The sequence below is a fragment of the Delphinapterus leucas genome, chromosome 20 (assembly GCF_059928025.1).
Source record: "Delphinapterus leucas isolate spDelLeu-1000000601 "Yukka" chromosome 20, BTC_Dleu_Yukka2, whole genome shotgun sequence".
In the NCBI taxonomy this organism is placed as follows: domain Eukaryota; kingdom Metazoa; phylum Chordata; class Mammalia; order Artiodactyla; family Monodontidae; genus Delphinapterus; species Delphinapterus leucas.
Window position 1 is genome coordinate 45,467,979 of NC_143148.1, and position 26,274 is coordinate 45,494,252.

At 39.4% G+C, this 26,274-nt stretch overlaps 1 long non-coding RNA gene across 1 annotated transcript in view; it reads right to left on the reverse strand.

The window, feature by feature from the left end:
- Positions 1-26,274, reverse strand: part of LOC111179568 (uncharacterized) — a 205,834-nt gene that overhangs the window by 29,112 nt on the left and 150,448 nt on the right. The window contains exon 5 of the long non-coding RNA XR_016391017.1: positions 6,020-6,166. This is a non-coding gene — a long non-coding RNA (uncharacterized LOC111179568). The remainder of the gene's footprint in view (positions 1-6,019; positions 6,167-26,274) is intronic.

Sequence of the window (26,274 nt, forward strand, 5' to 3'; positions counted from 1 at the left end):
TGCAGGAGAGAGAGGCAGAGACCCAAGCCAGTGCACTTGATATTCATGGACATATATTTTTTTTTAAATAATAAATTAAATTAAAACATTTTAAACAGAAGCATAAATTGAGTTGGTTGTTTGTTGGCGCTGAGATACTGCCCACTGTGAAACAAAGCTTTGACTAGTTTTTTTGTTTGTTTGTTTACTTTCTTCGGAGGGGAGGGGGGCAAGTTTGGGTAGGAAAGAAAGCATACATGAACGTGACCCTGAGGTGAAGAGGTATATGAACAGCCTTTGCAGTGTACAAAAAAACAAAAAAAACAACAAAAAAAAAAACAAAAAAAAAATAGAGCAAGTGAAACCAAAAATGATGTTCTTGGTGTTTTTCTATAATGTAGTCTTGTTAGCTTTTTTGTTACTGTAACAATGCTGATCTCGAACTGTACCAAAATACATGGAGACTAACAGAACCACATGGAACTTTCAAACTGAAAAAATTTGTCACAAAAACTTTGTTGTCATAGTTAAGTTGATTGTAGATGGTAATTGAATATACTCCTTTGAAAATATTTCATCAAGTATGTTTCCTGCTCATTGTGATACATTAAAAAAATATGAGCAAAAGTTCTTGTCTCTGTCACCAGAGTTTGTGTGTGCATGTGTGAGAAAGAGGTTGATGGCTGGCAAGGTGTAAGTCTGAACAGTATCCTGAGGTGGTGTGGCCAGGGACACTTATTCTGAGGTACACAAGCTCTTTGGTAATTCTAAGTGTCCTTGTATCTCCTGGTACTCATGAAAGTGCAGGAAGTTTTGGTGATGGTGCTGACTAGCTTATTTGAGAAGGGTAAGCCTGGATGATGTTTGGCCCCAAAGAGCCCTAATAGCATTTCTACTTCTAATTCAAATGTTTCCATGAGACTTTTAGATGCCTGGGACAGCCACAAGCAAGGAAGCTTTGCTGATGAGGAAAGAGGTAAGTTTGACTTCTCTGAAATGGGAATTAGATCCAGTGTTTATGACGGAAGGATATGAAAGGTGAGTTGAATTAAATGGATGATTGACTACATTTACCTTTCCTACCAAAGGATTTTTTAAACCCCTGTTAGAGCAGAATTTGAGATAAGAACAGTCTTCAAAACAGTAATAGCATTAGTAATTCCTATATGCAAGAGGACTTGGTCCTCTTATCAAAAACCCTCCCTTACAGCAGAAAATGCATGACATTCATTAATAGTACATTCAAGATCAGGCCCAAAGGCCTTCCATTCATCTCTAATTTATAGCCAAAGCCCATAAATAATTTACACAACTCTAGCAGTAGGCCTGGATGGCACTGCAAGCTAGCTGTGTTCTTGCAAGGTCTGCAGCATCTGCCCTCAGCCAACAGGGGTCTTTTCTACCCCAGAGGTTGAGCTCTGAAACCCTCTTCTATTGGCTTAGACAGCCATTGTCCACCAAGTCTTTTTTCTTAGTTCCTGCAGCAGGCATTCAAGAAGCAGCAGTGGCCCTATTAACTCAACATTTCAAAGAATTCTACAACTGGTACAGGCATTACTAGAGCTCAGAAAGGAAAAGTTGGTTCCCTCACTGGTAGCTGGAACCTCTATGCCAAACAAGTAGTATCACTGTCCCTAATGAAACCCTGCTCTTTCCCCAGGCATTGCACCTTTCTTTTGGGTGTTCCTGCAGAAGCAGATGGCTTCTACCTCAATGTGTTTTCTTGGCATACACTTGTCACTGATCTTTCTTCTGACCCCATGAAAAGGTACAGTATGATAAAACTTGTTCAGACCCAAAGCCACATCTGCCTTTCTAGGCTGTAATTATTTTAGGGTCTGGCAGGATCACACTGAAATGTTTTAAATGGAACTAGTTTTGCAGCAAGGTTTTGCTGCTTCAGCTCTTTGGAAGAAGGTGACTACAATTCAAATTCTTCTTAAGATAAATTTTTAACAAGAAAATAAGCACCTAAATTACATCGAGAGAGGGCTGGGTAAGGGACTCTTTCTGTTACTGAAAAAGTTTTATACTAAAGGGAAAAGAAGTCTTCCAGTCTGGCTTCAATATCATGTTCATGTGGCTATTAGTCTCCTTGGAATTAATAGTTCCCCCCCGCCCGCCGGAAAATGTGAAACGGCAACATCTTAGTACGGCTGGCTGATATGTGTTAGTAGGGTAGCTGTTTCTAATTTTGATTTAAAGAAATGTCTGGAGTGCCTAGCTCCTGTTATAGACTAATGACCTTACAAATCTCACTTTTAACAAGTTTTGACTTTAAGTTACAAGAGCACAAGCAGCTTAAGAGTCAAGCTGAAGGATGAGAAGTTTGCACCTGCTGCTCTGCAGCCTTAATTACAGTAGGACAGATGTGCTTGCTCAGTCTCTGTACATTTCTGCTGGGGGTGGACCAGCCAAGGCTCTGGCAAAACTTGCAAAATTAGTGCTCTCAGGGCCATTAAAATAGACAAAGCTTTCCATTACCTTTATTTCACAGCAAAGATGGTGGGTATTTCCCTTCCTCCTTCCCTTCCCTCCTCCCTCCTTTCCTTCCTTCCTTCCTTCCTTCTTCCCTTCTTCCTTTTTTTCCTCTCCTCCTTCCCTCTTTCATTCTTTTCTTAACTAGGGGCATATCTTTTTTAAATGTCTTATCATTTAGCTTAGATTCCTCTCAAGCTATCTTCTCGAGTTTTTAAATTCCAGATGAAAAATAAATTTGTTCTTTATCCTTTATGATTGCTTCATTTCTTATCTATATGGACCAAAGAAACTGTTTAATCCAATTTAGGGATCCCTTATTAATATAAGAATGCAAGCTTTCAGATGAACTGTTTTACTCTTGGGGCAAGATCCCTTGGCCTGAGAAATGAGTGCTAAGAAACAACAAAGAGTAGCAAGTGACAAAGGCATCAGTAGACATTCTCTGCTTCCGTAACACCAAAAGCTGCTTTGGACACTCACTCTGCCTTGCCTTCCTATGCTCAATACACTGCTCTTTCCAAAAGCCCCCTTATGCATTGCTGCTGTCTTTTAGACCCCCTCTGTAATGCTTTCTATTGGCTTGACACTTAAAATATTTTGTGAAGTTTTGTAAAATTACTTCTTGCTGCTCAAAATGATCTATAAAGTAGGCAGAGTAGGTGACATTGATCCCAGGTGGTCAGGAGAGTGAGGTAATGAGTGAGGGGAGAAGGCACTGACCGTGCATTCAGCCTCTGTCCAGTGTTCCTTCTCCCCACACAGCATTAGGAGAGTGGTCAAGAGAGCGGGCTCGAGTCAGACTGACGGGGCTCCACCACTGTAACATGGATTGCATTATTACTCCCACTGTAACATGAGGATAAGGGTACCTGCTTCACAGGTTTCTTTTAAAGATTAAGTTAATATCTGTAAAATGTTTCAAACACTTCCTGGTACATACTGAGTACTGAATATCTATTGCTCCTATTATTGTCAGTATTAACTCTCCACTTCTTTGCTGTAGGTCTCTTGGAATCGCAGCTTTTTTTTTGGTTTTTAAATTAATTAATTAATTAATTTTTGGCTGCATTGGGTCTCCGTTGCTGCGCGTGGGCTTTCTCTAGTTGCGGTGAGCAGGGGCTACTCTTCATTGTGCGCAGGCTTCTCATTGCAGTGGCTTCTCTTGTTATGAAGCATGGGCTCTAGGCACACGGGCTTCGGTAGTTGTGGCACGTGGGCTCAGTAGTTGTGGCTTAGGGGCTCTAGAGTGCAGGCTCAGTAGTTGTGGCGCATGGGCTTAGTTGCTCTGCAGCATGTGGGAACTTCCTGGACCAGGGCTCGAACCCGTGTCCCCTGCATTGGCAGGCGGATTCTTAACCACTGCGCCACCAGGGAAGTCCTGGAATCACAGCTTTCTAACCCTTGCTTTACTTCACAGAGGGTTTGGGGAGTTACATAAGTTATATAAGTCATTCCCATCAAGCCTTTGCCATATGTTTATAGCTGATGTTTACCTGTCTGTACATATCTCAGAGGGTGTAGAGATTTTTCAGGGTGTTTCTGCTCATGAGTTGTACAGGAGGACTGTACTGAATCTGTGCTTCAGTCTTCCCGTGTCCAACTTCTAGTGATTAATTTGGTCAGAGAAAAGGATGGCTTATAGTTTGCTTTTGTTTGCAAGAATAGACATTCCTACCTCACCATGCCTTGGCGGGTGAGCACTTAAATGTCTGGGTTTACATAATAGAGTAAATGGAGTAGGTTGTGACAATCTGCTCACTGCCATTGCCTGTTTTGAGGTGGTTTGAATACACAGGTTGGGAGCAGCAGTATCTAAAATGAGACTGTGAGAGTGAATGAATTGTACGTGAAACAAAATTGAAAGAGGAAATCACCAAAGGAATGCAGCAAGAGGATCGTTTTACCCCAAAGCATGGGAAGAGCTTTTAAAAATACTATTGTTCTAGTAACCTGCAAAATAAACATCAGGAAGAGGCATGGGAACAACTGAGTAAAAACTACATTAGCCCAGAGAAAAGGCTTGAGTATAGCCTCTGCATATATGAACTCATCAGTGACACAGGCTTTAGGAAGCTATGGCTCTGTGAACTTTCTCCATTTTTAATCAGAAACGGTGATGGTACTGGAAATAAGATTGCTGATACTGGTATGAGAGGGCTGGTAAAGGCTATGCAGTATGACTGGTGAGTCATTTTTCCTTTTCTCTGAGGATAACAACATATAAATGAAGCTTTGGCATATTGCCTGTAGATAGGATATTATCATACAGTACCTGCCTTTGATTTCTTTGTTATATGGTTCTAAGTTTGATGTTGTTTGAATACTTTTCAAAGTCTGATTTGCATTCAGCTGAACTTGTTTCTTTTAGTAGTGTAAAGATGTTGCTCCACTGTTGTCTCATTCGAATTGTTTCTAATAAGAAGTCTGCTGCCATCCTTATTTTTTAATGTACTTTTTTCCTCTTTTAAGATTTTTTCTCTTTATCACTAGTTTTATCGCATCATGTTATGATGTGCCTTGGTGTAGTTTCATTTATGTTTCTTGTGTTTGGGATTTGTGGAGCTTCATGGATCTGTGAGGTACTACTTTTTGTCAAAATCAGAAATTCTTCAACCATTATTTCTTCAAATCTTTTTTTTTTTTTTTCTGTCTGCTTCACTCCTTTCTCCCCTTCACCTTCAGGGATTCCAATTATATATGCATTAGACCATTTTAAGTTAACTCATAGCTTACTGATGCTCTGGTTTGGTGAGGTTTCTTTTTCAGAGGCAGGGCGCTCTTTACTCTGTGTGCTTCTTTTTTTTTTTTTGGTAGCCCATACAGGGAATGAGTGTGTTTCATTTTTGACCTTCCATGTCTCCACTTAATTTTTGAACATATCACATACAGTTAAAATAACTGCTTTACTGTCATCCTCTGCTAATCTATGTAAGTTCTAGGTTGGTTTGATTATTTTCCTCATTATGAATTGTGTTTTCTTGCCTCTTTAAAAGTCTACTAATCTTTGATTGGATACCAGTTATTGTGAATTTTACCTTGTGGAGGGCTGGATATTTTTGTATTCCTAAAAATTTCCAGTTTATTCTGGGATGTGCTTAAGCTACTTAAAAACTGTTTGACCCCCTCATATCTTATTTTTAGGTTTTGTTGGGCAGGACCAGCACACTAACCAAGGGCTAATTATTCCCCATTACTGAAGAACAAAACTTCTGAGAACTCTACTCAAATGTTCCATGAACTTTTTCTGACCCTGTATGTGCATCAGGTGCGGTTCCCTCTTACCTTTTGGGCTGGTTCTTTCTCAGCCTCAAGTAGTTTCCTAACATGCATGCACTGGTCAGCACTTTTCTGAATAATCATGGAGGACCCTGTGAAGATCTCCAGAGGTCTCTCTTCTCTGGTACTCTGTCCTGCAAATTCTAGCTGCCTTGCTTTCCCCAGACTCACCTTTATCTCCTCAGCTCAGGGAGTCTGCTGGATTCCACCTAGGTTCCTCACCCTAAGTTGTAACCTGGAAACTCTCTTTAAGGCAGTAGGGTGGGATAATCAAAGGGCTTACCTTATTTGTTTCTCATCTCTCAGGGATCACTGTTCTTCACCGTGTAGTGTCCAGTGTCTCAAGAACCATTCTTTAATACATTTTGTCTTGTCTTTTTAGTTGTTTCAGCTGGGAAGGGTACATCTGGTCTCTATTGCTCCATCTCAGCTGAAAGTAGAAGTCAAATATAGTTTTTAGATATATATGGTAAGAGTCCTGCATACCTTTCTAAGTCGCTACCTATGCTTATGAAATTTCCCAAAAGGTGTGATTAACTTAGGAGCCTGATTTCCCCAACACACTTCCCTGAACATGACGGATGCTGACTCACTCTTAGGATCAAAGTTTGAAACTGCTTCATCCTTTTGCTTAATCACAGTGATGAGCAGTGAAAGAAATGTAGGTAAATGCATAATTCTGGCCACTTTTTGCCTTGCCATAATGCCACATAGAGTGGAAAAACCAGGTGTTAGGTTTTGAAGTTGTAAGTCAGCCCATGAAGCAGAGGTATGACTGACAGTAAAACACTATTTCAGCTCTTCCCCCTTGATATAAGGGTTATCACTGTTCATAAAGGTAATTCAAGTAAAAAAGAAACACTTTTATTTCAATGACGTCCTTCACGCAGACCATTTTTCAGGCTAACTAAATGTGGCTCAAGGAAATCCAATAACTTGGAAGTGTGGTTCTTACTCTGAGATGAATTCATTGCATTCAAAGGGCTTACCTTATAAGTAACACAGAAGAATGCTAAAAATCTGGCCTCAGCAGACACTAGTCATTCGTGTGAAAGTCAACTTATATTTGTTTGTTATGTTTATTATTTTGGTAGAAATTTGATCCTACTTTAAATTGGTAATATAATAATACATCCATGATCACTGAAAAACTTAAGTGTTAACTCATTACCTGCTTTCAAAATTCTCAAGATTTGTTCCAGGGTACCCTTCCCACTATGCTTATCTGCAGATAATCTGCTCCACTAACACCAGTCTACCTTCCAAACACACCCTGTACTTTTCCCTCTATATTTAAAGCCTTAACTAATGTCATTCACTAGATGACATCTATCTCATCACATCTGTCCAGTCTCTTTTCTGAAAAGATCAATGAAACTAAAAGCTGGTTCTTTAAGAAGATAAACAAAATTCATAAACCTTTAGCCAGACTCATCAAGAAAAGAAGGGAGAGGACTCAGATCAATAAGATTAGAATGGAAAAGGAGAAATTACAATGGACACCACAGAAATACACAGGATCATAAGAGACTGCTACAAGCAACCATATGCCAATAAAACAGACAACCTAGAAGAAATGGACAAATTCTTAGAAAGGTACAATCTTCCAAGACTGAACCAGGAAGAAATAGAAAATATGAACAAACCATTCACAAGCACTGAAATTGACACTGTGATTAAAAGACTCCCAACAAACAAAAGGTCCAGGACCAGATGGCTTCACAGGTGAATTCTATCAAACATTTAGAGAAGAGTTAACACCTATCCTTCTGAAACTCTTCCAAAAATTGCAGAGGAAGGAACACTCCCAAACTCACTCTATGAGGCCACCATCACCCTGATAACCAAAACCAAAGAGACCACAAAAAAAGAGAAAATTATAGGCCAATATCACTGATGAACATACACACAAAAATCCTCAACAAAATACTAGCAAACCAAATCCAACAGTACATTAAAAGGATCATACACCATGATCAAGTGGGATTTACCCAAGGGGTGCAGGGATTCCTCAATATCTGCAAATCAGTGTGATACACCACGTTAACAAATTGAAGAAGAAAAACCACATGATCCTCTTAGTAGATGCAGAAAAAGCTTTTGACAAAATTCAACACCAATTTATGATAAAAACTCTCCAGAAAGTGGGTATAGAGGGAATCTACCTCAACATAATAAAGGCCATATATGACAAACCCACAGCTAATATCATACTCAACAGTGAAAAGCTGAAAGCATTTCCTCAAAGATGAGGAACAAGACAGGGATGCACATGCTTGCCACTTTCATTCAACATAGTTTTGGAAGTCCTTGCCATGGCAATCAGAGAAGAAAATGAAATAGAAGGAATCCAAACTGGAAAAGAAGTAAAACTGTCGTTGTTGGCAGATGACATGATACTATACTATATAGAAAATCCTAAAGATGCTACCCGAAACTACTAGAGCTCATCAATGAATTCGGTAAGGTTGCAGGATACAAAATTAATACACAGGTATCTCTTGCATTGCTATACACTAACAACAAAAGATCATAAAGACAAATTAAGGAAACAATCCCATTTACCACCACATCAAAAAGAATAAAATACCTAGGAATAAACCTACCTAAGGAGGCAAAAGACCTGTACTCTGAAAACTGTAAGATAAGAAATCGATGACACCAAAAGATGAAGAGATATACCATGTTCTTGAATTGCAAAAATCAATACTGTCAAAATGACTATACTACTCAAGGCAATCTACAGATTCAATGCCATCTTTATTAAATTACCAATGGCATTTTTCACAGAACTAGAACAGAAGAATTTTAAAATTTGTATGGAAACACAAAAGATCTCAAATAGCCAAAGCAATCTTGAGAAAGAAAAATACAGCTGGAGGAATCAGGCTCCCTGACTTCAGACTATACTACAAAGCTACAGTAATCAAGACAGTATGGTACTGGCACAAAAACAGAAATATACATCAATGGAACAGGATAAAAAGCCCAGAAATAAAACCACACACCTATGGTCAATTAATCTATTACAAAGGAGGCCAGAATATACACTGGAGAAAAGACAGTCTCTTCAATAAGTGGTGCTGGGAAAACTGGACAGCTACATGTAAAAGAATGAAACTAGAACATTCTCTAACACCATACACAATAATAAACTCAAAGTAGATTAAAGACCTAAATGTAAATTGGACACTATACAACTCTTAGAGGAAAACATAGGTAGAACACTCTTTGACATAAATCGCAGCAAGATCTTTTCTGACCCACCTCCTAGAGTGATGAAAATAAAAACAAAAATAAAAGGGACCTAATTAAACTTAAAAGGTTCTGCACAGTGAAAGAAGCCATAAGCAAACGAGAAGACAAGACACAGAATGCTAGAAAATATTTGCAGATGAAGTGACTGACAAGGGATTTATTTCCAAAATATACAAATAGCTCACACAGCTCTATGTCAAAAAACCAAACAACCTAAACAGAAAATGGGCAGAAGCTCTAAATAGACATTTCTCCAAAGAAGACATACAAATGGCCAAAAAGCACATGAAAAGATGCTCAACATCAGTATCAGAGAAATGCAAATCAAAACTACAAAGAGGTATCACCTCACACCGGTCAGAGTGGCCATGATCAAGAAGTCTACAAACAATAAATGCTGGAGAGGGTGTGGAGAAAAGAGAACCTTCCTATATTGTTAGTGAGAATGTAAATTGGTACAACCATTATGGAGAACAGTATGGAGGTTCCTTAAAAACCTAAAAATAGAACTACCATATGATCCAGCAATCCCACTCCTGGGCATATATCTGGAGAAAACTATAAGTAGAAATAATATATGCACCTCAATGCTCATTGCAGCATTATTTACAAGAGCCAAGACATGGAAGCAACCTAAATGTCCATCGATAGAGAAATGGATAAAGAAGATGTGGTACATATATACAATGGAATATTACTCAGCCATAAAAAAATGAAATAATGCCATTTGTAGCAACATGACTGGACCTAGAGATTATCATGCTAAGTAAGTCAGACAGAGAAAGAAAAATATCATATGACATCACTCGTATGTGGAATCTAATTTTTAAAAATGATACAAATGAACTTATTTACAAAACAGAAAGACTTTCAGATATCGAAAACAAAATTACCAAAGGGGAAATGTGGGGGGAGGGTAAAATCAGGAGTTTGGGATTCACACACACACACTACTATATATAAGACAGATAATCAACAAGGACTTACTGTATATCACAGGGAACCCTACTCAATATTCTGTGATAACCTATATGAGAAAAGAATCTGAAAAAGAATGTGTATATGTATAACTGAGTCACTTTGCCTTACACCTGAAACTAACACAACACTGTAAATCAAGTATACTCCAATAAAATTTTTTTAAAAATTGGTGCAGCCACTATGGAAAACAGTATAGAAGTTCCTCAAAAAAATTAAAAATATAACTACCATATGATTCAGCAATTCCAGTTCTAGGTATTAATCCAAAGGAAGTGAAATCACTATCTCAAAAAGATATCTGCATCCCCTATTCACTGCAACATTATTTACAATAGCCAAGACATGAAAACAATCTAAATGTCCATCAACAGATGAATGGATAGCGAAAATGTTATGTATATATACAATGGAATATTATACAGCTATAAGAAAGAAGGAAATCCTGCTATTTGCAACAACATGGATGGTAACCTTTAGGGCATTATACTAAGTAAAATAAGTCAAAGAAGGACAAATATCATAAGATCCTACTTATATGTGGAATCAGAAAACCAAACTTAAAGATATAGCAAACAGATTGGTGGTTGCTAGAGGCTGGAGGAGTGGGTGAAATGAGTGAAGGTGGTCAAAAGGTACAATCTTCCAGTTAGAAGATAATTAAGTCCCAGGGGTGTAATGTATAGCATGGTGACTATAGTTCTGTTAACAATACTGTATTGTAAATTTGAAAGTTGCTAAGATAGTAGATCTTAAAAGTTCTCACACAAGACAAAAAACTGTAACAATGCATGGTAATGGATTTTAACTAAACTTACCCTGGTAGTCATTCTGCAATATACCCATATATGAAATCATTATGTTGCACACCTAAAAACTAACAATTATGTTGCACACCTAAAAAGTATGTCAATTACTTCTTAATAATAACAATAAATGAATACTGATGGTATAAAAAGTAGCTGTGTAATTTTTTAAAATACATAGAATTTAAATACACAACATTAGCATTTAGGTCAGAAGAGGGTAAATGGAGTTAAAATCCTTTATACTTCTTGTATTTTCCATGAAGCAAGTGAAAGTACTGATCCCCATTAGGCTTTTGTGTGTTAAGAATGGTTTTAATTTCTTTGTTTAAGTTTCATGTATTTATGCATTTGTAGTCAATATTCAAAATATGACACAGGAAGAGCTGAATGTTCAATCAGTTCAATAAATGGTCTATAAATTGAGAAGGCATTCTTGCCATAGAGGAGAAAATCAGCATTCAGAAAGAGAAACAAACATTTAAGTTTTTAATTTTCATAACTTCATTAGCAAAATAAAATACACCCACTAGCCAAACCTCAAACTCTAGTGCCTTCAAAAAAAAAATCCTTGAGCACTACAGACTTATTTTTAAGTCAGATCTACTGAGGTATAATCTACACACAGTAAAAATCATCCTTTTTAGGTGTACAGTTTTATGAGTTTTGACAAATGTATATGTTGGATCACCACCAAAAATCAACATATAGGATATTTCCATTACCCCTGAAAAGTTCCCTCCTTTGTTGTCAGTCCTCTCCCAATCCCCATCTAAAGCACCACTGATCTGTTTTCTTTCCCTATAGCTTTACCTTTTAGAGAAGAATGTAATATAAACAGAAGTATACAGTAGGTAGCCTTTTGTGTCTGGTTTCTTTCACTAAAGGATAAGGCTTTGGAGATTCATCTATGTTGTTAAATATGTCAACAGTTCCTTTTTTTTTCATGGAATAGTGTTCCACTGTGTGGCTCTACCCTGATTTAGTTACCCATTCACCAGCTGATGGATATTTGGGTCTTTTCCAGTTTGGGACAATTTTTAATAAAGCTGCCATAAACATTCATGTGCAGATCTTTGTGTGGACATATGTTTTATTTTCTCTTGAGTAAATACCTAGGCATGGGATTGCTGGGTTATACGGTAAATGTAAAATATAACTTTATAATAAGATACCTCTGGTAGACAGACTCTAAGATACCGGCAATTATCCCAGCCTCCTAGTATTTATGCCCTGTGTAATACAATTCCCTTGAGTGTAGGTGGAACCTGCTTCTAACCAATAGAATATGGCAAAAGTGAAAGGATGTCACTTCCATGATTATATTACATAAAATTTTAACTTTCGTCTTGCTAGCAGACTTCCTCTATTTATTCTCTTTCTTCTTGGTTCTGATGAAGTAAGATGTCATATGAATTAGCCCATTAGCAAGAAACTGAGGGCAACCAACAGCCAACAATGAACTGAGGCTCTCAATCTGATGGCTCACAAGGAATTAAATCCTGCCAACAACCACATGAGCTTGAAATCAGATCTTTCCCCATTTGAGCCTCAGATGAGACTCCAAGCATGACTGACACCTTGACTGCAGTCTTGTTAGAGACCCTAAACAGAGGACTCAGTAAAGCTCAGCCCAGAATCTTGAGTCATAGAAACTCTGATATCACACGTGTGTTGTTTTAAACAGCTAAGTGTATATAATTTATGTGGCAAATTGATAATTAATACACTGCCGGTTTTCTAAAATGATAATACCAATTTACATTCCCATCAGCAATGGGAGTTCCACTTGCTTTGCACACTCACTAGTACTTGGTAGTGTCAGTTTTTCTAAATTACAACCATTCTAAAATGTGTGAACTGGTATCTCACTGCAATTTTGTGTTTCCCTTATGACTAATAACTTGGACTATCTATTCATGTGCCTATTTGCCATCCATCTTTTTATTTTACTAACATTGTATTTTGAAGACCAGAGCTTTAAATTTCAAGACAATTTGTCAATTTTTCTTCTGTGGTATGTACTTTCTGTGATCCAAGAAACCTGTGCTAATCTAAGGTCACTTTAGACTTTTAAAGACTTTCTCCTACATCTTCTTCTAGAAGTCTTAGAATTTTAGATTTTACATTTAAATCTATGATTCATTCTGAGTTATTATTTTTGTATAGTATGTGAAGCATGGGTTTTGGGGTTCTATTTTTTTTTTTTTTTGCATATAGATGTCGAATTGTTCCAGTACCATTTGTTGGAAAGACTGTCATTCCTCCATTGAATTACCTTTGCATCTTTGTTGAAAATCAATTAACCATATATGTGTGGTACTATTTCTGGACTCTATTCTGTATCACTGATCTCTGTATCTATCCAAATCGACACTGCATTGTCTTGATTACTATAGCTTCTTAGTAAGTCTTGAGATCAGGTACTGTTATCAAAATTGTCAATTCCCTCTAATTTGATGTATATGGTTCAATATCATACCCATCAAAAACTCAATAGGCTGTACTGTAGCCAATTCAATAAGTTAATTCTAAAATTTATATTGTGTTATGGTCTAAATCTTTGTCTCCCCCCAAAATTCATAGGTGGAAAACCTAATGTCCAAGGTGGTGGTATTAGCCAGTGGGGGTCTTTGGGAAGTGATTAGGTCATAAGAGCAGAGCCCTCATGAATCGTATTAGTACCCTTATAAAAGAGGCCCCAGAGGGCTAGTTCACTCATTTGCCACATGTGGATACAACAAGAAGTCTGCAACCTGGAAGAGGGCCCTCACCTGACCGTGGTGGCCTCCTGATCTTGGACTTCTAGCATCCAGAACTGGGAGAAGTAAATTTCTGTTTGTAAGTTACCCAGTCTGTGGAATTTTTTTATAGCAGCCTGAACAGTCTAAGACATGGAAATACAAAAGACCAAAATGAACCATAACACTCTTGAAGAATAAACACGTAGAATATCTTGTTCTATCAAATATAAAGGCTTGTAATAGAGTAATTAAAACAGTGTGAATAGATGCATAGATGGACAAACAGAACATAGAATAGAGAGCCCAGAAATAGACCCACACATATATGGATACTTAACTTATGACAACATTCAGAGCAGTAGGGTAACAATGGTCCTTTCAATAAAAGATACTAGAAAAACTGGGTATCCATGGGTGAAAAAATATGAATCTGGACCCCTCTGTAGCATCATTTTCTACAGATGGATTATAGACCTAAAATCTCTATCAGCAAAACAATATAAAATTTTTAGAGGATAATATAGAAGAATATTTTCATGAACTTAGGGTAGAGATTTCTTTTAAAAAAATCATTTATGAGAAAGGGAGATGCTGATAAATTTGACTGTATTAAGAACTTCTTCAGCATATCAAAAGACACTAGGTAGAATATGAAATGTAAGCCACAGAGGAGGAGAAAGCATTTGCAACATGTATAACTAAACAAAGTACTAGTATTCCCATATACAAAGAACTCCTACTAAAGTCATTAAGAAAACAACAGACAAGTGGATAAATGGGCAGAAAACCTCAACAGGCACTTCACAAAAGAAGAAATTCAAAAGGCCGATTAACATCTGAAAAGATAATCTCATCAGTAATCAGGGGAATACAGATTAAAAGCAAAACGTGATACTATTACATATCCAAAAGATTAGCTAAAAATCTGACAATACCAAGTGTTGATATTGATTTTGAAAACTCTTAAAAACTAATGTGGGCTGTAAATTGGACAACACTCTGGCATTATACAGTAAAGACAGAGATATGCATGACATATGACACAGCAATTCCACTCCTATTTGTATACCCTAAAGAAACTCACCAACAGGTACCCGCTTGTGGTACAAAAACATTATTCTAGCAGCCCTTTTTGGGAAGACCCCATACCGGAAACTCTTTTATTCATAGATCAAGACTTACAAAGTAAAACTTTAAAGAAAAGCAAGAATGTAATTTCCATGAAAGCCAGGACAGTGGTTACCTCTACTCTAAAGGTGGTGATGAGAAAGGGGCATGTGGAAACAGGAAGGTGTTTCTGGGGTTCTGGGGTTCTATTTCTTAACCTGGGTGATAAGTTTTTCCTTTATATGATTCGGTTAAACTGTACTTTTAAGTATTTTAAGCTCTTCTCTGTAATATGTGTATGTTTTCCACAGTAAAATGGATTTTTACATATACAGGATGCAATACAGGTTGCATAATAAACTAGAGTTTATATATAGAAATAAATAACAAATATATTTATTTTATACATATAAATGTATAAGAGTGTGTGTGTGTGCAATGAGTATCTCTGATGGATTCAAAAGATACTAGTAACAGTGGTTGCTTTTGAGGAACTGGGAGGTCAAAGATGGGAGAGACTTAATTTTCATTTTATTTCCTTTTTACTGTTTGAATTTTATACAAAGTATATTACTTTTACAAAATGTGTTTTAAATGTTATTTAAAACACAACAAACAACAAAAGAAAAATTACATCTTATACTAAATGAGCCTAATATTACAGTGGGCCAAGAAAGTGGGTTCATCTCAGGTTTACTCCAGTGAAGAAGAGATTTAGATGCAAATGCTGCTTCTTTTGTAGCCACTGTTTACCTCTTTGAGATGTGTAGTACCAGCTCACATCCCTGGTTTTAAGTATTTTGGTACAGTGACACCATAATGAGTTTCATCACAAACTAGTGATGAAAAAGTCACTATGGTTCTGGGAAAAACAGAACCTAAACAGGTGACTTGATGAGGCTTAAAAGTGTGTCACTGACCTACTTTGGGTTTGATCTTGATGTTTATTGGTGATGAAGGCATCTCTCTCCCATAAACCTGACAATTTACTCCCACCCATATCACTTGGATATAATGGCAAAGTAAATCCACTGACAAGTGCCCAGAATCATGAGGTGGCTGGCACACTTATAGAACTTAAAAACAGTTCCAAGGTTTTTCTTAAAGTGTTTTGTTCTTTCAGATTGCTATAAGTGACTTACAATGTGCTTTTTAGAAAACACTCAGAAAATCTTTTCTGGATGGCAATACTCATAGGAGGAAAAATTGAGACAATCAGAAGGAAGCTCCTATTTAGTAATATGTTTAGTAATTTAGTAAAAATTTAATAATTTCAGTAATGTTTTAATGCTAGGAATATGAAGGAAAGAACATTTTATACAATAGTTAAAACCGATATAGCTGAGAATACTTCACTTAATCCTCTTTCCTAAAGGCCCATTATGATATCTTTTGTTTTCATCCAGTTCCAATCTCTTGCCTACTCCTCACCTTGCTGTATCAAATCCTTTTATGATGAGGACTACACGTACACACTCCTCAGCTTGCTTGCTTGTTTTTTTTTCTTTTCTTTCTTCTCCTCTCCCCTCCCTCTCTCCCCTTACCCCCTCCATCTTCTCTTTCTCTCCCTCCCTCCCTTTCTTCCTTCTTTCCTTCCTCCCTTCCTTCCAAGTATGTGGTTTGGGATCCCACTTCCAGTGAGACTGGTTATAAATACCCTTCCTTACAATACACTGAGGAATATACTTTTCTTCTTCTATATATTTTTACAGTTAAAAGTTCAAGTAAGGTAGTCATGTTGCTCAAGCCTTTTGGTAGACGTTCTTTTGGTAAAACATACCATAGCATAGTGTGATAAAGATAAATGAAAGAAATCTACTGAAGGAAATATTTTCTGAAACTTCACTTCTTAACTTTCTTTTTAAAGAGTAATTTATGTCCTAGTTTGTTTTTTTTTTAATTTAAAGGTCCATTAGATATAAAGACTGCCTATATTAACATACAAGAAACTGTGATTCTCTAGCAAGAATTTACAAATGATTTCCTACATTTTGGTATCTAATTATAACCATTACAGCTAAAACTTATAAAGATAAGCACACAGATCAAAGCATCCCAATTTATTCAGTTTTAGGTTTGGACTCAGCACTTTAAAGCCATGTTCTTATTTACTGAATGCCGAGAAGTGAATCACTGCAGATTCTTGACTAATATGGTTTGTGAATTCCATCAGAGGTCGTTCCTTGTTTAGATACAAGTGAGATTCAAAGGTCAAGTGTAAATTTTTTAAGTAACCACCATGTTCTTGTCTTTTCTACCATAACTGTAAGAAATTATGAACAGTGTCAATCTAGAATATGGCCTCCTCTGATTGCCCAAGAAGAAGAGAATGTAAACCCCAGTGCTAATATGATATTCTAATCTATAAAGCAACAGATCTTTCAGGACTCTAGGAAATAGCCGGAGGGCTGTCAATAGGAGCACCAAACCCAGGCAAGACATCTAGGACATCCACTTTGGGTTAATCTCTTAGCTTTCACAATAGGAGAACATATCAAAAAAAGAAAAAGAAAAGGAAGCCAGCAGGTATACTAGGGACAATGGGATATCATGTCTAATTACAGGAGAGCTTTGCTTATCCAGTGGCCCCTTCAGATAAAATCTCCTTGAGTTTTTAACGTGTTTTGACAGGACACCTGCCTGAAGTCTTGCAGGACATCACTGAAAAGGATCTTCCTTGGTCTTTATTAGCAAATAATTTTCATAGTTGCCAAATACAAATGGAAAATGACTAGCTTAGACCATTGCTGCCCTTTATTTACTTCTTATTTGCCTGGGGCATTTCTGGGCCCTCTCCAGGATATGGCAACTGCTCCACACCTTCTAGTTCGTGCAAAGATGAGGCCTAGAGCAACAGAGGAGATCCTCCTTATAAGACGTATTTCTTCCCAGAGAAGTCTGTGTGTTTCTTTATGTTTATAACTGTATGCAAAGGAGCTTGGAATTTGAGAGATTGTAAAACATGAAAAAGAGTTTGCAATCTGCCACATTCTAGTACTTAAGGCTCCTAAAGAAGCCATGTAGTGCATCTGACTATCCTCCAACAAGAACTGTCCTCTGATGTGTCTGAAAGAAAGGTGACCATCATGTGCAGACTCTTCATGGACTGGCTCTCTATTTGGACAGCTGCATAATATCGAGATCTCTGATACCCTGTCTGGGGACAAAATTTTCTCAGCTGTGCAGGTACCAGGTTATCCTGGAATACAGTGAAATAAAAATAAAACATTTCTTTTTGTCTGTCGGGCAGAAAAATGATATTGCTTTGTTAAAATCTGGTTTGTTTCCCTTTTCTGTTACCTAACCAGTTCTTCAACCTGGAGCTGGAAGTGATTGAGACTTTAAAACGCTTTGTTACTGGTTGTTTTTTCTAATAAGCACAATGGTTTACTCCCTTTGGAGGCAGGGGCCCCATGTAATGAGTTGATGCTTCTGTTAACTCTAAGAACCCTTAATTATTTCCACCATTTTCTCCATGTGTTTCCTTTGCCGACTGCGTGAATCAGAGGCAGGCTGCTGGTTGTCAGAGACTGCAAATTCACTGGCCTTCCTTGTTGGCAAGGAACTGAATTCTGCAGCGTCTGAATTCATGGACAGAGTATCCTGTCTCAGAGTTAGTGCAGCACCTTCTGTTTTTAGTTTACTGGTGATCGGGGCACATCACAAGAACTTGGAGTGCAGCTAAAGCCAAATCAGACTTGACAGAAAATTATTAGCAGGGTACAGAAGGAAAAAGGATCCCCCTTCCTTTCTGTAATCAGGTTAATATGTGCATGGAATGTTTCACTTTAAAAGGTAGTGTGTTTTGGCAAAGCTGGTATCTTCAGCAGAATTTCAGTTCCCATTATTCGAGGCTATCCATTGCTGCTCTGGCAGGGCCTTTGATCAGTAAACTCGGTGGGGGAGAAGGGCATAGGCATATTAATAACTTCAACATGTGGCCCTTCGGCCCAGCTGTACCCTTGTCTTGGAAGAAGGCCAACTGGAAAGGGTTTTCTTAACGTGACCTATGTATGCATATTTTGGAAAGGGGTAAAGGGAAGATAGGGGTTCAAACAAGAAATAAAATCTGGTTTTATGGTAGTTCTTTCTTTTGTCCCGGTTCCCTACTTTGGGCATTCTGCACTACATATTTGGATCCTATGGACTCTGGCTCCATCCTAGACTTTTACTATCTTCATTCCTTCTGCTATAATGTTATAAAGATTAAAGCTGTTGGTTTAATTTACATACTGGCTCAGGCAAGGTTAGGGAGAGGCAGGAGGCTCTGTAAGAGTCTGTTGGGATAAGAGATTAATGGGAACCAGGTGCCTGAAATGGGAGTCCAGGGTCCATTTTGCCAGGACTGTATCTTTTGCCCTTTCCCCCATGCATTGGTATTTTTGACTGTTTTATTTTAACAATCATAGGCTTTAGGCCTCATTAAATTACTGCCACAGACTAGAGCCCAGCCTGCTCTTTCAGTGTGTGATTCCTTGTATTATTTCATACCATCTTCCTTTCATTTTCTTCTTCTGGGATGTTCATTTGCCATGTATCCCTGTCTGGTCCTCAAAAGGTTCCTGAGTGACTCTATACCATAGTCATGGAGAGCAGGCTTAGCTCATCACAAGTGGCTTTTCAAAAATGAACTCAGCTGACATTTATCTCTTGTTCCCTCTCTCTCCTTCTCTTCCTCCTTCAATTTTATTATATCCTTACCATTTCCTTGATCCAAATTTTCCACATTTCTAATTCCCTAACCATCTGATACCAACTTGTCACAGAAGATTAGCAGGGAATGATCCCAGGGATGGGATGTGATACCCAAGGGCACTGTATTACCTAGGATACAAATATGATGTCTGTAAAAAAGGCCAAAATAACAATGGTTTAAACAAGGTAGCAGTTACTTTTTGTGTCACGTAACAGTCCAAGCACGAGCAGCAGTGGGGCTGAAAAGGTGGCACCATCGTCTCAGATACCCTGACTCCTTCTCTCCTGTTGCTTTCTTATTCTCAACACACAGCTTCCATCATATAGTGTAGGATTGCTTCTCCAGTTCCTGTCCTCACAGCAGGAAAGGAGAAAAGTGGGGGAGGGCATGCTCCTTCCATTTGAAAAGTATTAAGTTGTACTTACTACCTCTTATATTCTACCGTCCAGAACCTAACCACCTGGCCACACTTAGCTGTCAGGGAGATTGGGACATGAATTCTTCAGCTGCTGGTTTTCTTTGCCACAGAAACCTGCTTAGCATTTTGGTTCAGATAACTATGGGCATTGTGAAATTGTGAAAGTTATAAACTGTCCTAGCACACTATGCTGTCTTCTTGGAAAACGTGAAAATTAGAAGAAAAGAACAGGTAATAGTATGATGGTTATGCTTTGCTTGTTTTTGAACTACTGTTCTCTGGTCACCTCAATCATTTATTCAATCAACAAAGTAAGCATATCAGATACTGTACAAGACCCTGGGCTTACAAAATTGCCTTTAACAGAGGACTTGCCTTTATGTATCTGCCCAGGTAAAGCAGTCAGACAAAAATGCCGATGTGCATGAACATGGAACTTCAGGGGGACTTTCAAAAGGAGTTTGTTCAGCAGATAAAAGGAAAAAAGTTAAGTAGGAGTGGGATAATTTAAAAATCTTATATGCCAGAATAAGAAGATTCAAATTTATCCAGTAAAAGGCGATAGTGAAATACCAAAGATAAATTACCAAGAAATAACATGAATAGATTTCACTTTCAAGGGTATGATTCTACTAAAGCAGAGTTACTTTATCGATTTGATTACATGAAAAATAAAAAAAAAATCTACTTGGCGAATAGATTAGATCAAGATGGCAGAGGAGCAAGACGTGGAGCTAACCTTCTCCCACAAATACATCAAAAATACATCAACATGTGGATCGATTCTCAAGGAGCATCTACTGAACGCTGGCAGAAGACCTCAGATTTCCAAAGGGTAAGAAAATCTCCACATAACTGAGTAGGACAAAAGAAAAAAGGGAAAAAAAAGAGAGGAATCGGGATGGGACCTATGCCCCTGGGAGGGAGCTATGAAAGAGGAAAGCTTTCCACACCCTGGGAAGTCCACTCACTGGCAGGGAAATCAACCAGGACAGAGGGGGAGCTTCGGAGCCTCAGAGGAGACTGCAGCAACCAGTCTGCAGAGGGCAAAGCAGAGAAAGACCTGCGCAGATGGTTGGTGCTGCTGCCTGGCACCCCCCAGCCTGAGACGCTCCTCGGCTGAGGCGGACGGGGGCTGGGTGCTGAGGCTTGGGATTCGGAGGTCAGACCCAGTGAGAGGACTGGGGTTGGTTGCCTGGAGACAGCCTGAGGGGGTGAGGGTGAGGTGTGGCACAACTGAGGGAGTAAGGGAAGAGGCTGGGCCCACCAGAGAGGCAAGGCGCCATTGTGCGGGGTCGTGGGAGGAGAGGAGCGGGACCACCATAGGAGCTTCTTTCTCTGTGCCCTCTCTCAGGCGGCAGGGCACCACCTACATGAGTTCCAGGGGCAGGCATGAGGCACTGATGCCATCTCAGACTCCACAGGTGGGTGCAGAATGCTTCCACCACCGAGGGTCCTGTGACAGGGTGGCAACCACTGCCCCTGCCTCCCCAGGAGCATGCATGCGCCGTGCACCTGCTCACCCCCTATCAAGGGGATAACAGCCAGCATAAGCTGAGGAAAGAGATGGCAAGCATCCAAACCAAAAACAGCTCACAAACCAAAAAAAATACTAAACCCACACAAGCTACACAGAGACATTCCCACATATAAATAGCCCTCCAAAACTACAGTAGATAATTATTTCTCCTAAACTCACAGAGGAAGAGAAATAAAACCAAAATGAAGAAGCAAAGGAACCACTCCCAGTTAAAAGAACAAGAAAGGGACTTCCCTGGTGGCGCAGTGGTTAAGAATCCACCGGCCAATGCAGGGGAGTTCGAGCCTGGTCCAGGAGATCCCACATGCTGTGGAGCAACTAAGCCAGTGCGCCACAACTACTGAAGCCCATGTGCCTAGAGCCCATGCTCCGCAACAAGAGAAGCCACTGCAAGGAGAAGCCTGCGCACCACAACGAAGGGTAGCCCCCACTCATTGCAACTAGAGAGCCTGCGTGCAGCAACAAAGATCCAACATGGCCAAAAAAAAAAAAAGACCAAGAGAATTCCACTGAAGGAACAGTGAAACAGACCTCTTCAGTCTAATAAACACCAAAGTTCAAAACAGAGGTAATGAAGATACTGAAGGAATTAAGAAAGGCTATTGAAAGAAATGCAAATTAGTGTGAAAAGGAACTAGAAACTATAAGGAGGAGCCAAGAAAACTTAGAAAATTCATTTGCCAAGATGAAAGCTGAGCTAAAGGCAATAAATAGCAGAATGAATAATACATAAGAAAGTATAAGTGATCTGGAAGATACAATAATGGAAATTACCCAATCAAAAAAGCAGACAGGGCTTCCCTGGTGGCGCAGTGGTTGAGGGTCTGCATGCTGATGCAGGGGACACAGGTTTGTGCCCCGGTCCGGGAGGATCCCACATGCCGTGGAGCGGCTGGGCCCATGAGCCATGGCCGCTGAGCCTGTGCGTCTGGAGCCGGTGCTCCACAACGGAAGAGGCCACAGAAGTGAGAGGCCCATGTACCACAAAAAAAAAAAAAAAAAAAAAAAAAGCAGACAGAAAATCAAATTAAAAAAATGAAACCAATGTAAGAGACTTATGGGGTAATATAAAGCATGCCAATATACACATAATAGGGGTTCCAGAAGGAGAAGAAAGAGAAAAGGGGATTGAAAATATATTTGAAGAAATTATGGTGGAAAACTTCCCAAACCTAAAGAAGGAAACAGATATCCAGATACAGGAAGCACAGAGTGTCCCAAACAAGGTGAACCCAAATGGAACTATAACAAGACATATTATAATAAAAATGGCAAAAGTTAAGGAGAGGATTCTAAAAGCAGCAAGAGAAAAACAAAGAGTTAATTACAAGGGAACCCCCCATAAGGCTGTCATCTGATTTCTCTACAGAAGTGCTGCAGGCCAGAAGGGCGTGGCAAAACGTATTCTAAGTCTTGAAAGGGAAAAATCTGCAACACAGAATACTCCACCAAGCAAGATTATCATTTAGAATAGGAGGAGAAATAAAGAATTTCTCAGACAAGCAAAAAAGTAAAAGAATACAGCAATACTAAAACTACCCTAAAAGAAATATTGAAAGTACCCTAAAAGAAATACTGAAAGAAATATTTCTCCTCTAAATAGAAAAGAAGAAGATATAGGAAGCAGGAAATCACAACTGGAAAGTAAATCACTTAAATTAGCCAGTATACAGATCAAAAAGAAAAAAAAACCTATTTGTGAAAGCGATGAAGAACACAAAGAACTGCAAAAGGATAAACATGAAGATGTGAAAGGACATGAAAATCATAAAATATGGGGAAGGAGAGTAAGAAACTGTAGATTCCTTTGTTTTTTTTAGAATGTGTTTGACCCTATCAGTCCAAAGCAAGCAGATATAGGAAGGGGTTAATATACTTGAAAAACAGAGAAACCACAAATCAAAAACATACAACAGATCCACAAAAGCCAAAAAGAAGACAACACAAGCATCAAATAAAAGAAAATCATCAAACCACAAAAAGAAAAGCAAAAAGGAAAAGGAACAAAGAAGAAACACAGATTCAACTACAAAACGTTTAAATGGCAATAAATACAGATGCATCAATAATTACCTTAAATGTCAATGGACAGAATGTTCCAATCAAATGACACAGAGTAGCAGATTGGATAAAAAAACAAAATCCTAGGACACACACAGATTCAAAGTGAGGGGATGGAAAAAGATATCTCATGCAAACGGAAATGACAAGAAAGTGGGCATTGCAATACTCATATCAGACAAAATAGACTTTAAAATGAAGGGCTTCTCCTTCTTGTGAGGGCACTGGAATCACAACGAACTGCTGAACAATCATCAACAGGAAGACCCTGGAACTCACCAAATAAGATACCCCACATCCAAAGACAAAGGAGAAGCCGCAATGAGACGGTAAGAGGGGCGCAATCATGATAAAATCAAATCCCATAGCCACTGGGTGGGTGACTCACAAACTGGAGAACACTTATACCACAGAAGTCCACCCAAAGGAGTGAAGGTTCTGAGCCCCACGTCAGGCTTCCCAATCTGGGGTCCAGCAACAGGAGGAGGAATCCCCAAAGAATCGGACTTTGAAGGCCAGTGGGATTTGATTGCACGACTTCAACAGGACTGGGGGAAACAGAGACTTCACTCTTAGAGGACACACAAAAAGTCTTGTGTGCACCAGGATCCAGTGGGAAGGAGCACTGACCCCATAGGAGACTGAACCAGACTAACCTGCTAGTGTTGGAGGATCTCCTGCAGAGGCGGGGGGTGGCTGTGCCTCACTGGGAGGACGAGCACACTGGCAGCAGAAGTTCTGGGAAGTACTCATTGGCATGAGCCCTTCTGGAGTCTGGAATTAGCCCCACCAAAGAGCCTGTAGGCTCCAGTGCTGGGTTGGCTCAGACCAAACAACCAACAGGGAGGGAACACAGCCCAACCCATCAGCAGACAAGCAGATTAAAGTTTTACTGAGCTCTGCCCACCAAAGCAACACCCAGCTCTACCCACCAATCCCTCCCATCAGGAAACTTGCACAAGCCTCTTATTTAGCCTCATCCACCAAAGGACAGACAGCAGAAGCAAGAAGAACTACAATCCTGCAGCCTGCAGAATGAAAACCACAATCACAGAAAGATAGACAAGATGAAAAGGCAGAGGGTTATGTCCCAGATGAAGTAACAAGATAAAACTGCAGAAAACCAACTAAATGAAGTGGAAATAGAACACCTTCCAGAAAAAGAATTTAGAATAATGATAGTGAAGATGATCCAGGACCTTGGAAAAAGAATGGAGGCAAGGATCGAAAAGATGCAAGAAATGTTTAACAAAGACCTAGAAGAATTAAGAACAGAGATGAACAATACAATAACTACAATGAAAAATACATTAGAAGGAATCAATACCAGAATAACTGAGGCAGAAGAACGGATAAGTGACCTGGAAGACAGAATAGTGGAAATCACTGCCATGGAACAGAATAAAGAAAAAAAAATTGAAAAGAAATGAAGACAGCCTAAGAGACCTCTAGGACAACATTAAACGCACCAACATTCGCATTTATAGGGGTCCCAGAAGAAGAGAGAGAAAGGACCAACCCGAGAGAATATTTGAAGATGTTATAGTTGAAAACTTCCCTAACATGGGAAAGGAAATAGGCACCCAAGTCCAGGAAGTGCAGAGAGTCCCAGGCAGGATAAACTCAAGGAGAAAGACGCCAAGACACATAGTAATCAAATTGACAAAAATTAAAGACAAAGAATAATTATTAAAAGCGACAAGGGAAAAACGACAAATAACATACAAGGGAACTCCCATAAGGTTAAGAGCTGATTTCTCAGCAGAAACTCTGTAAGCCAGAAGGGAGTGGCACGATTTATTTAAAGTGATGAAAGGGAAGAACTTACAACCAACAATATTCTACCCAGCAAGAATCCCATTCGGATTCAACAGAGAAATCAAAAGCTTTCCAGACAAGCAAAAGCTAAAAGAATTCACCACCACCGGACCAGCTTTGCAACAAATGCTAAAGGAACTCCTCTAAGCAGGAAAGAGATTAGCAACTTAAAACAACCTTGTACATATATAGACTGCTATATCAAAACCTCCTGGGAAATTCGGTGACCTTGTGGGGCAGCCGCAACACCAGAAGTAGATATTCTCACGCCAGCTAAAGCTCCCATCCGGGCTCCAGCTCCGGCTCCAGCTCCAGCTCCAGCTCCAGCTCCAGCTCCAGCTCCCACTCCTGCTCCTCCTCCAGCTGCAGCTCCAGCTCCTGCTCAGCCCAAACAGCCTCCACCAGCCTCTGCTTTAGGAAATTCACCCCCTCCTTATGCTTCAGCCTTCAAGGGACCAGAAGACATAAAGGTTTAGGAATAAAAAGGGAACCCAACACCCACAGCAGTAAAAGTCTCAATGTCCATCCAGGCATAAAACACAGCCGCGTGGCTGACAGGGTCTTGGTGCTCCGACCAGGTGCCAGGCCTGAGCCTCTTGGATGGGAAAGCCAAGTTCAGGACACTGGACCACCAGGGACCTCCCGGCCCCACATAATAGCAAATGGCAAAAGCTCTCCCAGAGATCTCCATCTCAATGCTAAGACCCAGCTCCACTCAATGACCAGCGAGTTACAGTGCTGGACACCCCATAACAAACAGCAAGCAATACAGGAACACAACCCCGCCCATTAGCAGAGAGGCTGCCTAAAATCATAATAAGTTCACAGACACCCCAAAACACACCACTGGAAGCGGTCTGGCCCAACAGAAAGACAAGTTCCAGCCTCAGCCACCAGAACACAGACGTCAGTCCCCTCCACCAAGAAGCCTACACAACCTACTGAACCAACCTTACCCACTGCGGGCAGACACCAAAAACAACGGGAGCTACGAAACTGCAGCCTGCGAAAAGGAGACCCCAAATGCAGTAAGTTAAGCAAAATGAGAAAACAGGGAAATACACAGCAGATGAAGGAGCAAGGTAAGAACCCACCAGACCAAACAAATGAAG